At 48.3% G+C, this 13,260-nt stretch overlaps 1 long non-coding RNA gene across 1 annotated transcript in view; it reads left to right on the top strand.

Annotated features, from left to right (window-relative positions):
* LOC144605066 (uncharacterized) overlaps positions 1 to 10,763 on the top strand; it is a 78,189-nt gene extending 67,426 nt beyond the window's left edge. The window contains exons 3-4 of the long non-coding RNA XR_013548807.1: positions 4,873 to 4,958; positions 10,638 to 10,763. This is a non-coding gene — a long non-coding RNA (uncharacterized LOC144605066). The remainder of the gene's footprint in view (positions 1 to 4,872; positions 4,959 to 10,637) is intronic.
* Positions 10,764 to 13,260: the final 2,497 nt, after the last annotated feature.

Genomic DNA, 13,260 nt, shown 5'->3' with positions numbered 1-13,260 from the left:
CTAGAACTGAGATGTATAAACTTTTCTGGACAGCATATGTGTCTTGAGGTCCAATCTTGGGTTGCCATTGTAATGGCGAAGGAGAGATGAATTGGTCTCCTGGATTGCTTTGGACAAAAGCAACACGACATTTCACTCGGGACTCTTCTTCAGACTGATTATAGGGGGTGGAGACGTAAGCTGCCAAGAGAAGAGACGGAACAAAGCATGTGACGCATCGGCCTGCCTCTCCACTCTTCCAGCTTTCACCAACTCCCCCCCCCCCCCCCCCTACAATCAGTCTCAACTGGAGTAACTCAACGGGTCAGGCAGCATTGCTGGAGAACATATATAGATGACGTTTCGGGGCGAGACCCTTCTTCAGGAGTATTTAGAAAGGTCCAACCCAAAACGTCAACTATCCATGTTCGCCAGAGATGCTGCCTGACCCGCTGAGTTACTCCAGCACTTTGTGTCCTTGTATGTATTAACCAGCCTGTGCAGTTCCCCTTTTCATATCATCATATCATCATATCATATATATACAGCGCGGAAACAGGCCTTTTCGGCCCACCAAGTCCGCGCCGCCCAGCGATCCCCGCACATTAACACTATCCTACACCCACTAGGGACAATTTTTTTAATTTTTTTTTTAACATTTACCCAGTCAATTAACCTACATACCTGTACGTCTTGTTCTCTACTTAGATCTCACTTTCTTAGATCCAATTTGTACATTGCCACATTTTACTCCAGGATGCACAGCTTTCCTGTTGTCTTAAAAAACTCATGTATTTTGCAACTTTCTGCATCGATCTATACTGCTTAAAAATGTTCAGTCCATTGTGTTATGGCTCTGTGCATTTGGGACTTTGTTTTTTCAGAGATACAGTGTGGAAACAGGCCCTTCGGCTCACCGAGTCCGAACTCACACTAACCAACAATCACCCTGTACACTTGTTCTAGTCCTACACACAGGGGACAATCTACAAAAGCCAATTAACCTACAAACCTGCGCAAATTTGAAACGTGGGAGGAAACCTGAGCACGCGGGAAAAAAAAACACGCCATTACAGGGAGAACGTGCAAACTCCATACAGACAGCACCTATAGTCAGGTTTGAACCTGGCGGGTCTCTGCCGCTGTAAGGCAGCAACTCCACCGCTGCTCCACCCTTCTTGTGGTGAAGGATTTGAGGAATTTGTCTGAAGTGACTAAATCAATGATTCAAATCGTGGGAGGAGAGACATAAAGCATGTTTATGTGACAGGAGAATACAGCAGACCCTGAACAAATGAGAATGAGCAGTGCTGTGATGTAATGTGATGAAGACCGAGTTCACTGTGGACAAGTGGTTGCCCTGTTTAGGTGAAGTGATATTTTGGCAGGAAGCTCAGGATGAGCGTGAGTCGAAGAAGATTAAATGGCAAGAGCTGGAACAGGACAAGATGCTTGAAAGAGAACAAGGTGTTAATGTAACAGCAGACATTTCCTAACGGTGGCTTAGCAATACCTGCCTCACCACTGCCTGGGCAGTTTTGACAGATGGTAGCATGAATGATTACATTTTTGTTGTTTGCAGTATGGACGTCAATGTTGTTTCCTTATACTGCGACTCAAATAAATCAACCTGCTTTAATAAACATTATGATTTGCATTCTCAGCATAATATAAACAGGCAATTACTTGGAAATGTTTTACAAAACATGAAAGAAAAATAACTTTAAAATTTGACATCACCTAACACCTAAAAATTTCCACACACACACACACACACGCACATACAGGGCCTTCGGCCTAGCTTGCCCACACTGACCAACATGTCCCATCTACACTAGATCCAACTGCGTGCATTTTCCTCATGATATTTCCCCCCTGCTCCACTGTCTCAGAGTACATCAGGCAGTCAACTCATTGCATTTAACCCCTTTGCTGAGAGGAACAAATTTGCAAAACTCTGGAGCTATTTTCAAACATGGATGGATTAAATTGAATTACGAAGATAGGCACAAAATGCTGGAGTAACTCAGCGGGACAGGCAGCATCTCTGGAGAGATGGAATGGCTGACGTTTCGGGTTGAAACCCTTCTTCAGACTGGTTAGGGACAAGGGAAACGAGAGATACAGACGGTATAATGGTGGGACTGTCATATGTTGAAAGACTGGAGCGACTAGGCTTGTACACACTGGAATTTAGAAGGATGAGAGGAGATCTTATCGAAACGTATAAGATTATTAAGGGGTTGGACACTTTAGAGGCAGGAAACATGTTCCCAATGTTGGGGGAGTCCAGAACAAGGGGCCACAGTTTAAGAATAAGGGGTAGGCCATTTAGAACGGAGATGAGGAAAATCTTTTTCAGTCAGAGAGTTGTAAATCTGTGGAATTCTCTGCCTCAGAAGGCAGTGGAGGCCAATTCTCTGAATGCATTCAAGAGAGAGCTAGATAGACCTCTTAAGGATAGCGGAGTCAGGGGGTATGGGGAGAAGGCAGGAATGGGGTACTGATTGAGAATGATCAGCCATGATCACATTGAATGGCGGTGCTGGCTCGAAGGGCCGAATGGCCTCCTCCTGCGTCTATTGTCTACTCCAGCTTCTGGTGTCTATCTTCAACCTATCATTATATCATATTCTGCAATATATACACCAATCAGTCAAAACATTATGACCACCTGCCTAATATGCTGTTGGTTCTCCGTGTACAGCCCCATACGCAGCAGGGTGCGATGCACTGTGTATTGTGACACATTCCTCCCGTGACCACCATTAAAATTTTCTGTAACTTGTGCCACAGTCGACCTTCTGTCGGTTCAGACCAGACGGGGTAGCCTTCGTTGCCCTCGCGCATCGATGAGCCTTGGGCGCCCAACACCCTGTCTGTCACTGGTTTGTGGTTTGTCCCTCCTCGGACCTCTGTCGGTAGGTACTCACCACTGCTGACCGGGAGCACCCCACAAGCCTTGCCGTTTCAAAGATGCTCTGACCCAGTCTGGCCATAACAATTTGGCCCTTGTCAAAGTCGCTCAGGTCTTTACTCCTGCCCATTTCCCCTGCATCCAACACATCAACTTCAAGAACTGACTGTTCACTTGCTGCCTAATATATCCCACCCCTTGACAGGTGCCATTGTAACAAGATTATTCATGTCACCTGTCAGTGGTCATAATGTTTTGGCTGATCGGTGAATAAGTACAGCTCAGGATTTCATCTGAAAGCTGATGGCTGAGCAGGTGATGGCTGATGGCCTGGTATCATTTGTGTATTTAATATTGTTAAACAAAATTTATGTTTGAGTTCTTTCGTGCATCACACCGAGCTAACAACCAGGACTGAGCTAATACCCGGACAATGTGGAAATATTACCCAGTGGAATACATTGTACATCTAGATTCTTGGGAACCGCAGGTGTGCACTCAAGCAGAAGCACGCTTCTCCAAAGGACATTGTGATAATCATATGTAAGGGGGACCTGCCTAGGTACATCCTAACCCAGGGATAGACACAGCATGCTGAAGTAACTCTGCGGGACAGACAGTATCTCTGGAGAGAAGGAATGGGTTTATTCACAAAATGCTGGAGTAACTCAGCAGGTCAGGCAGCATCTCGGGAGAGAAGGAATGGGTGACGTATCGGGTCGAGACCCTTCTTCAGTCTGAAGAAGGGTCTCGACCCGATACGTCACCCATTCCTTCTCTCCCGAGATGCTGCCTGACCTGCTGAGTTACTCCAACATTTTGTGAATAAATCGATTTGTACCAGCATCTGCAGTTATTTTCTTATACGAGAAGGAATGGGTGACTGTTTTGGGTCGAGACCCTTCTTTAGACTCTCGACCTTCAGGGTCTCGACCCAAAACGTCACCCACCCATTTCTTCTCTCCAGAGTTGCTGCCTGGCCTGCTGAGTTACTCCAGCATTTAGCGTCTACCTTGGGTGTAAACCAGCGTCTGCAGTTCCTTCCTACACATTTGCATGCCCTCTAAATGTTGGTGCCTGGCCATGGGAACCATTCAGAGAATCCGGTTGTTATCTAATCCATCTGCACTGGCACCTCGCATATTTGATCTGTGTGTTTTAGAAATAACACACTTGTTTACTTAATACCAAAACCTACCTTATGTGCTACGTTTTTGAAATAACACGCTCAAATCTACCTCTGATTAAATGTATATATATGTTTACAGACGCCGTTTAGAATTGCGCGCTGCTTTTCAGGAATATATCCCCTGCGTCAAATGCGAAGTGCTTCCATTCTGTTGCAAATTAAATTGCACCTTCGGTTTCTGTTTGCTACAAGGTCACCTTTGCTGCTTCTCGGAAGTTCAGTGTCAAGGTTTTCACTGTTCCACTGGTGAAGCAAAAATGTTGTTTACAGGAGTCTATCAGCGTTCCCAATTATTTTTAGGCACTGCCCTGCGTCTGTTCAATCTATGAGCATGCCGTGAAAGTCTGCAGGGACGAGAATCTTGTGATTTACACTCCCTGGGTTAATTCTCTGCCTTGAAAGGCTTTAAAAGGAGAAGAGTGGTGTTAAGGCAAGCTGGCATGTTTCTACTCTGGAAACTAGGACCAGCAAATGCTGGTTCACCAAGGAAAGGCACAAAATGGTGGAATATCTCAGCAATACTGACGCAGAGAGGCCAGGAAACGTCCCTGTAGAACATGGATAGGTGATGTTTCAGGTAGGACTCTTCGAAATACCCCCGAAGAAAGGTCTCGACCTGAATCATCACCTGTCCATGTTCTCCAGGGATGTTGGCTGGCCCGTTGAGTTACTCCACCATCTTGTGCCTTTCCTTGGATATTGATCTTGGGGCCGTGTACAGTCTGCAAGAGTTAAACTGTAAACACCTCCCTTGTACTGAAGTTTCTGAATCCTTTTCTCACTACAGGCTGTCCCTGTCATGGGGTTGGAACTTGCGCTGAAGTGGAAGTGAAGATGTGCACAGTAATTGGACTGAGATGTGACACCTTGCGGGTGAGTTTTGTTCCCTGTCCTGAAGATTAATTCCAGCTCGATGGAAACCCAGATGCAGTGGTGGGAAATGGTTGTGCATTAATAAGCTGCTGCCCTGCCTGTAATCGGCAGGTTACCTGCTCAATTTGTAGATCAGACGTTGGCTATAAAGTAATCGATTAACCATTGTGAGGAGGAAATGTTGAAACAAAGAACTGCAGATGGAGGTTCTACACAAAAGGACACAAAGTGCTGGAGGTAGCTAGGGCGTCAGAGTGGCGCAGCGGTAGAATTGCTGCCTTACAATGCCAGAGACCCTTGTTCGATCCTGACTATGGGTGCTGTCTGCACGGAGTTTGCACGCTCCCTCTGTAACTGCGTGGTTTTCTCTGGGTGCTCCTATTTCCTCCCACACTCCGAAGACGTACAGGCTTGAAGGCCAATTGGCGTCTGTAAATTGTCCCTGGTGTGTAAGGTGGTGCTACTGTACTGGCTGACCGCTGGTCGGCGCAGACTCATAAGTTCATAAGTCGTAGGAGCAGAATTAGGCCATTCAGCCCATCGAGTCTACTTCACCATTCAATCATGGCAGATCTATCTTTCAACCCCATTCTCCCCCGTGGGCCTGTTTCCACCCTGTATCTCTAACGTCAAAAGTCTAAAACTGAGTGGGCGAAGCAGTATCTCTGAAGAACTGATAGGTGGATAGATTCTTCAGTTTGAAGAAGGGTCCCGACCTGAAACGTCACCTATCCATGTTCTCCAGAGATGCTGCTTGACCCGCTGAGTTACTCCAGCACTCTGTGAAACGTCACCTATCCATGTTCTCCTGAGATGCTGCTTGACCCGCTGAGTTACTCCAGCACACTGTGAAACGTCACCTATCCATATTCCCCTGAGATGCTGTCTGACCGGCTGAGTTACTCCAGCACTCTGTGAAACGTCATCTATCCATGTTCTCCAGAGATGCTGCCTGACCCGCTGAGTTACTCCAGCACTCTGTGTTTGTTTGCGAGGAGGAACTGTTGCTTTTAATTGCAGTCACCCTGAAGTAGGTTGATCTTCGGTTTCCTCCCGCACTCCAACAAAGTACAGGTTTGTAGATTAATTGGCTTGGTAAATGTAAAAATTGTCCCTAGTGGGTGTAGGATAGTATTAATGTGCGGGGATCGCTGGTCGGTGCGGACCCGGTGGGCCGAAGGGCCTGTTTCTGCGCTGTATCTCTAAACTAAACTAAACCATCAATCCATATGTTGCATCTGAAGAAGGGTCCCGACCCGAAACGTCACCCATTCCTTCTCTCCAGAGATGCTGCCTGACCCCGCTGAGTTACTCCAGCACTTTGTGCCACTTGACTATTTAGGAGGAAAAGCAATGTAGAGTCGGTCACCAAGAACAGTGCTCGATGGGCAGAAGAATTGAGATCCATATCATCTGTAGATAGACACAGAACGCTGGAGTAACTCAGCAGGTCAGGCAGCATCTCTGGAGAGAAGGAATGGGTGACGTTTCGGGTCGAGACCCTTCTTCGGACTGATGTCAGGGGGGCGGGACAAAGGAAGGATACAGTCTGAAGAAGGGTCTCCACCCGAAACATTGCCCATTCCTTCTCTCCTGAGATGCTGCCTGACCTGCTGAGTTACTCCAGCATTTTGTGAATAAATACCTTCGATAGGTGGAGACAGGAAGACAGTGGGAGATCTGGGAAGGGGGAGGGGAAATGAGGGACAGAGGAACTATCTAAAGTTGGAGAAGCGATTAAACTTTATTGTCGCCAAGTTTGATTGTCATTGTCAACAAAGTTTCAACAAGTACAGTCTTGGAGGCTCGTTGTCCTGAAGAAGCATCCCGACCCGAAACCCACCTCTTCCTTTCCTCCAGAGATGCTGCTTGAGAGACTCCAGCTTTTTGTGTCTATCTTCGGTTTAAACCTGCATCTGCCCTTCCTTCCTTCCTACACATTTCCTGTGCGCATCTTCTGTAGTTGGGCTTCATTGACTCCTTCTCCTCCTGCACTGATGTGGCTGATGCTTTCTGCGTCAGCACAGAGTCCCAGTGCTCGCTGCTTCTTTGCTTTGGAGAACAGCCATTCCAACCAACATCCACAGGGACCTGTGGCAAACTGGATCAAAATGCCACAAGGGCTTGGCTGTCAAAAGCTGAGGCCTGTTCCTCTATGTTCCCACCACAACAATCTGATGCTTGATTTAGCATCTTTCAAAAGGCCGAGATACAAGACATTAATTTTGAAGACACTGAATCCTATGCTAGGCTCCATGTAAAAATAAGTCACTTTATTCACTTTGCTCTGTGGTTAACTAATTAAAGGGGCGAGAGTGATTTCTAAAAATACTTTATTCTACTAATTTTTTGTCCTCTTTTTTTTTCAAGTTCCCATTTTCTTGGGCCACACCTTTAAATGTATCTAGTTTAGTTTAGGCATACAGCGTGGAAACAGGACCTTCGGCCCACCCAGTCTGGGCCGACCAACGGTCACAGGGAGAACGTACAAACTCCGAGGCCGATTAACCTCCAAAGTCTTTGAGATATGGGAGGAATCTTGCGTGGTCACACGAAGAATGTGCAAACTCCACACACAGGCAGCACCCGTGGTCGGGATCGAACCCGGGTCTCTGGCACTGTGAGGCAGCAACTCTACCGCCACGCCACCGTGCCGAATGCATTCACTACGGTCACTGACGGTAGTCCTATAAATCTTGAAGAAGTGGCACTCGGAATAATGAGACTTCATCATCGTGCCTCGTGTAGTTTGTGGCTAGGTAAAATAGAACAGCACACAATAGACAATAGGTGCAGGAGTAGGCCATTTGGCCCTTCGAGCCAGCACCACCATTCAATGTGATCATGACTGATCATTCTCAATCAGTACCCTATTCCTGCCTTCTCCCCATACCCCCTGACTCCGCTACCCTCAAGAGCTCTATCTAGCTCTCTCTTGAATGCATTCAGAGACTTGGCCTCCACTGCCTTCTGAGGCAGAGGCACACATCCCGGTCAACATCCTGCTGCTAACTTAAACAATGTTAAGGTCCAGATATCTCTGGTGGTAACACGTCAAGGCCTTGTCTTTGAACACGCAGCTGGTAGAGCTACTGTGCCTCGCGGCGCCAGAGACCCGGGTTGGATCCTGACTTCGAGTGCTGTCTGTGTGTGGAGTTCGCACGTTCTTCATGTGACCATGCAAGTTTCCTCCCAAGACGTGCGGCTTTGTGGGTTAATTGGCTTTTCGTACATTGCCCCTAGCGTACAGGGAGTGAATGAGAAAGTGAGATACGATTGTTGACCAGTGTGAACTGGTGATTGGCATGGAGACATAGACAATAGGTGCAGCAGTAGGCCATTCGGCCCTTCGAGCCTGCACCGCCATTCAACATGATCATGGCTGATCATCCAACTCAGTATCCCGTACGTGCCTTCTCTCCATACCCCCTGATCCCTTTAGCCATAAGGGCCACATCTAACTCCCTCTTAAATATAGCCAATGAACTGGCCTCAACTACCTTCTGTGGCAGAGAATTCCAAAGATTCACCACTCTCTGTGTGAAAAAAAACGTTCTCATCTCGGTCCTAAAAGACTTCCCCCTTATCCTTAAACTGTGACCCCTTGTTCTGGACTTCCCCAACATCGGGAACAATCTTCCTGCATCTAGCCTGTCCAACCCCTTAAGAATTTTGTAAGTTTCTATAAGATCCCCCCTCAATCTTCTAAATTCCAGCGAGAATGGGCCGATGGCCTGTTTCCGTGCTGTGTCTCTAACCTGACGTTGAGTTCCGTGGTGAAACGCACTGTCCAGAGGCCAGGGGCACAGACCTCCCACGCCCAGACCCATCCCAGGGCTTTCTGAAGTCATGTCTGGTTTTCCGTGAATGGCGATGACATACGTACTGTGGTCTGGCAGATGGAGAACTGCCCCCTAATGTTATCCCGCTGTTTGGAAACTCAGGCTTTAACACAACCGACAAACTAAATTCCAGTGAGATTATATTTTACACCGCTTCCAGCACTCCCCTTTTACACATTTAAAAAAAATAGTCAGTGGCCTGTGAAACCTATGGAGGCTAATTTGTGTCATAAGGTGAAAAGTGATAGGAGCAGAATTAGGCCATTCGGCCCATTAGGTCTACTCCGCCATTGAACCGTGGCTGATCTATCTCTCCCTCCTAACCCCAATCTCCTGCCTTCTCCCCATAACCCCTGACACCCGTACTAATCAAGAATCCGTCTATCTCTTGCCGGCCTCTACAGCCTCGACCAGGTGTCAGGGGTTGTGGGGAGAAGGCAGGAGAATGGGGTTAGGAGAGAGAGATAGATCAGCCATGATTGAATGGTGGAGTGGACTTGATGGGCCGAATGGCCTAATTCTGCTCCTATCACTTATCAGCCTTCTGTGGCAAAGAATTTGTGATTCATTTTGGTTGAGTTAGTGTTTTGTTAAACCCTCGGCTTTGGTTCATTATTATCACGTAACTAGTGATGGTGGGAAATCTTTGTTTTGCGTGCTATCCCGATCAATTGTGTCATCGGGCGAGGGGGATAAAAAAAGACTGAATGGGATGCAGGTGGTCTTTATATTCTGAAGAAGGGCTCAATCCGAAACGGCACATTTCAGAGAGTTATGGAGTGATACAGCGTGGAAACAGGCCCTTCGGCCCAACTTGCCCACACCGGCCAACATGTCCCAGCTACACCTGTCCCACCTGCCCGAGTTTGGCCCATATTCCTCCAAACCTGTCCGATCCATGTACCTGTCTAACTGTTTCTTGAATGTTGGGATAGTCTCAGCCTCAACTACCTCCTCTGGCAGCTCGTTCCATACACCCACCGCCCTTTGTGTGAAAAATTCACACAAAGATTCCTCAGATTCCTATTAAACCTTTTCCCCTTTCGCCTTAAACCTAGGTCCTCGGGTCTTCAATTCACCTGCTCAGGGCAAGAGACCGTGCTCGACAGAGATACTGCCTGACCCCGTGAGTCACTCCAACACTTTGTGTTTGTTCCAAAGACAGACACAAAGTGCTGGAGTAACTCAGGGGTCAGGCAGCATCCCTGGAGAACATGGATGGGGTAACGGTTCGGGTGTGGATACTTTTTCAGAGACCTGTTTTCTCTTTTCTCCTTATTTTCCAGAGGTTCTGTGTGGTTTGGATGGAATCAATTTGGAGGTGGAGAGGGGGAATTTAGTTTAGAGATACAGGATGGAAACAGGCCCTTTCGGCTCACAGGGTCCGCGCCGACCAGCGATCCCCGCACATTAACACCATCCTATACCCACTAGGGACAATTTTTACATTTACCAAGCCAATTAACCTACAAACCTGCACGTCTTTGGAGTGTGGGAGGAAACTGAAGATCTCGGAGAAAACCCACGCAGGTCACGGGGAGAACGTACAAACACCGTACAGACGGCACCTGTAGTCGGGATCGAACCCGGGTCTCCGGTGCTGCATTCACTGTAAGGCAGCAACTCTACCGCTGCAGTGGGATTGAGGCGGGGGGGGTGGGGGGAGGCTCGGCTGGGTTGCATGATGGACTAGGCTGTGTCCTTAACTCTGCAATGACTTGCAGTCTTGCATTCCAAGCAGTGATGTATGAGGAGCGGATGCTTTCTATGGTCTTATCGGTAATAATTGATGAGTCAGTGGAGGCGTGCTGAATCCCCTTCCTTTCTGTGAAAGTAGAGGCGTTGGTGTGCATTCTTGGAAATCTCGTCAATGAAGTTGGATCAGATGCTGCCTCACAGCGCCAGAGACCCGGGTTCGATCCTGACTGCGGGTGCCGTCTGTACGGAGTTCGTACGTTCTCCCCGTGACCGCGTGGATTTCCCCGGGTGCTCCGGTTTCCTCCCGCACTCCAAAGACGTACGTACAGGTTTGTAGGCTAATTGGCTTTGGTTTTTAAAAATTGTGACTTGTCCCTAGTGTGTAGGATAGTGCTAGTGTGCAGGGATCGGTGGTTGGCGTGGACTCTGTGGGCCGAGGGGGCATGTTTCTGCACTGTATCTCTGAAGTCTGAGGTTGGGGAGTACACTAAAAGGTTGGGAACACATCCGTGTGGGATGCAGTATTGTGAATTATCGTGGAGGGCATTTACTTCTAGACCGAGACACTCTTGTGAAAACTAACTGGATCATTGACCATTGACGGTTCCAATGTGGTTTGCAGTGAAATATAACTGTTGTCTAAACATCAATGAATCCTTCAACCCCAGCCCCAGTTTAATGGCCCTTTGCAAGCAATAGAGTGCAAGAGACCTTCTCCCTTCCAAGGTTATTTTTTTAAGGCAACATGTACAGCACTATGGTGCAGCGGTAGAGTTGGCGCCTTGCAACGCCAGTGACCCGAGTTCGATCCTGACTACGGGTGATGCCTGTTCGGAGTTTTCACGTTCTCCCCGTGACCGGGTGCGTTTTCCCTCCCGCACTCCAAAGTCATACGTGTGCATGGTTGTAGGTTACTTGGCTATGGTTTAAAAAAAAAAGTAAATTGTCCCTGGTACTGCTAGTGTACGGGGTGATCGCTGGTCGGCATGGACTCGGTGGGTCGAAGCGTCTGTCTCCAAACTAAAGTACAGTCATGGGTCTCTGGAATGCCTGTTTTTCAGTGTGATGAGTTTGACTTTTGAGATGGGGAGGGAACAGGTGCTGCATTAAAGGGTAGAGGCGCAAAGTGGGTGAAAGGTTTCTGTGTTGTGAGTCAACATGAGGAAAGGTTTTGCAATCCTCGGTCAGGAAACCAGTCTGCCGCTGTGACTGATGAAAATAAATCCTTGCCCTCGAGTCATCTTCGTGGCTGATGAGTCAAGGGTCTGATATTGGTCTTTGCAAGGCACGTGCCTTTGTGGCCTGGAGCCGCTGTTTATCATGGATTTCGATTAAGTGAATCATTTCCCCATTGGAATAACTTTGGTTGCTGGAATAGAAAATTAAATTAAAAGGCCCAATTTATAGGCTGCATGATTAATCCCATGTAACTGCTCTGAGGCCTTGACTCAGATTGAGAGCAGACACTTAATGAACCAGTGAAAGTTGTACAGCGGTAACTGAGTTAGTGCTTTCAACCTGTGTCCCTTTGGTACATCTCATTACGAAGGCATACCTGCTAAACGCCTGCTCGTTGCATGGTTTGTGAACGCTGCTCTCCCTCATCCAGTTTTCTCCCCATTTCCTCGGCCTCTCCACTGAGGTTGGGCGGCAGAGGTCCACCACAGATTTTCCGACAACTAGTGATCCCGGCACCTCCTCTGATCCAGACAAAATTACGAGAGTGCACTTGAAATCCCTCAGTCCTTGAGTGTGTTCTCTGTAATAGCTGGCACAGCGGTAGATTTGCTACCTCACAGCACCAGGTTCGATCCCGACTATGGGTGCTGCTTGTGCGCAGTTTATACATTCTCTCCCTGACCTGCGTGGGTTTTCTCCGGGTGCTCCGGTTTCCTCCCACACTCCAAAAACACACAGGTTTGTAGGTGAGTTGATGATGGTAAAAATTGTAACCAGTCCATCGGTGCAGACTCGGTGGGCCAAAGGGCCTGTATCTCTAAAGTCTAAAGGCCTGAGAGAGTTACAAAATGTAGGTGTGATATCGTGCCAGGAGTATTCTCTCGCTTCTCACTGGTAACTTGGCCAAACGGAAGATGTCATCGCTGCTCGGGAGCCAGAACAGTTTGCCCTCGTGAGCAGCGCGTTGCTAGGCAAAGCTTGTTGGCTGGAAGGTGCCGGTGAAATAAATGGGACAACTTGTGTGCATTCCAATGTGAAGTAGGTACCTGTTGCCTCTCTCCCTCACTCTTACTCCCCTTCCCCTCCCCTCCCCGTCATCCCTCTTCCTCTTCCCCTTCCCCTCCTCCTGCCGTGTGCCCTCTCATCCTGTCCCTTCCTGCCTCGCGCTTCCTCTTCCTCTTCCCCTCCCTCTCCCTCCTCCCTCTTCCTCTTCCCCTCTCTGCCTCGCGCTCCCTCCTCCTCTTCCCCTCCCTGCCCCGCGCTCCCTCTTTCCCTTCCCCTTCCCCTTCCCCTTCCCGTCCGTGCTCCCTCTTCCCCTTCCCCTCGCGCTCCCTCTTCCTCTTCCCCTCCTACCCTGTGCCCTCCTCTTCTCCTTCCCCGACCGTATTAGCTTCAGAGGCGTTGAAGGTTCCAATGCATACCGACCACTCTGGGTGCCAACGTGTTTACCTAACCTCCTGGGCAATAGCAAGCAGCAAAACCAGAAGAGCAGAGGCTTGGCGATGGGAAGTTTGCCCACCTCTTGGTGTAAATTCCATGGCTCGCCTTTGTGCCAGCACATGCTGTGCCTGCACCTCTCCGAT

This window comes from Rhinoraja longicauda, chromosome 23 (genome assembly GCF_053455715.1).
Source record: "Rhinoraja longicauda isolate Sanriku21f chromosome 23, sRhiLon1.1, whole genome shotgun sequence".
Lineage (NCBI taxonomy): Eukaryota > Metazoa > Chordata > Chondrichthyes > Rajiformes > Arhynchobatidae > Rhinoraja > Rhinoraja longicauda.
The sequence above is the reverse complement of the archived record's forward strand: the minus strand, read 5'-3'. Positions and strand labels throughout refer to the sequence as shown.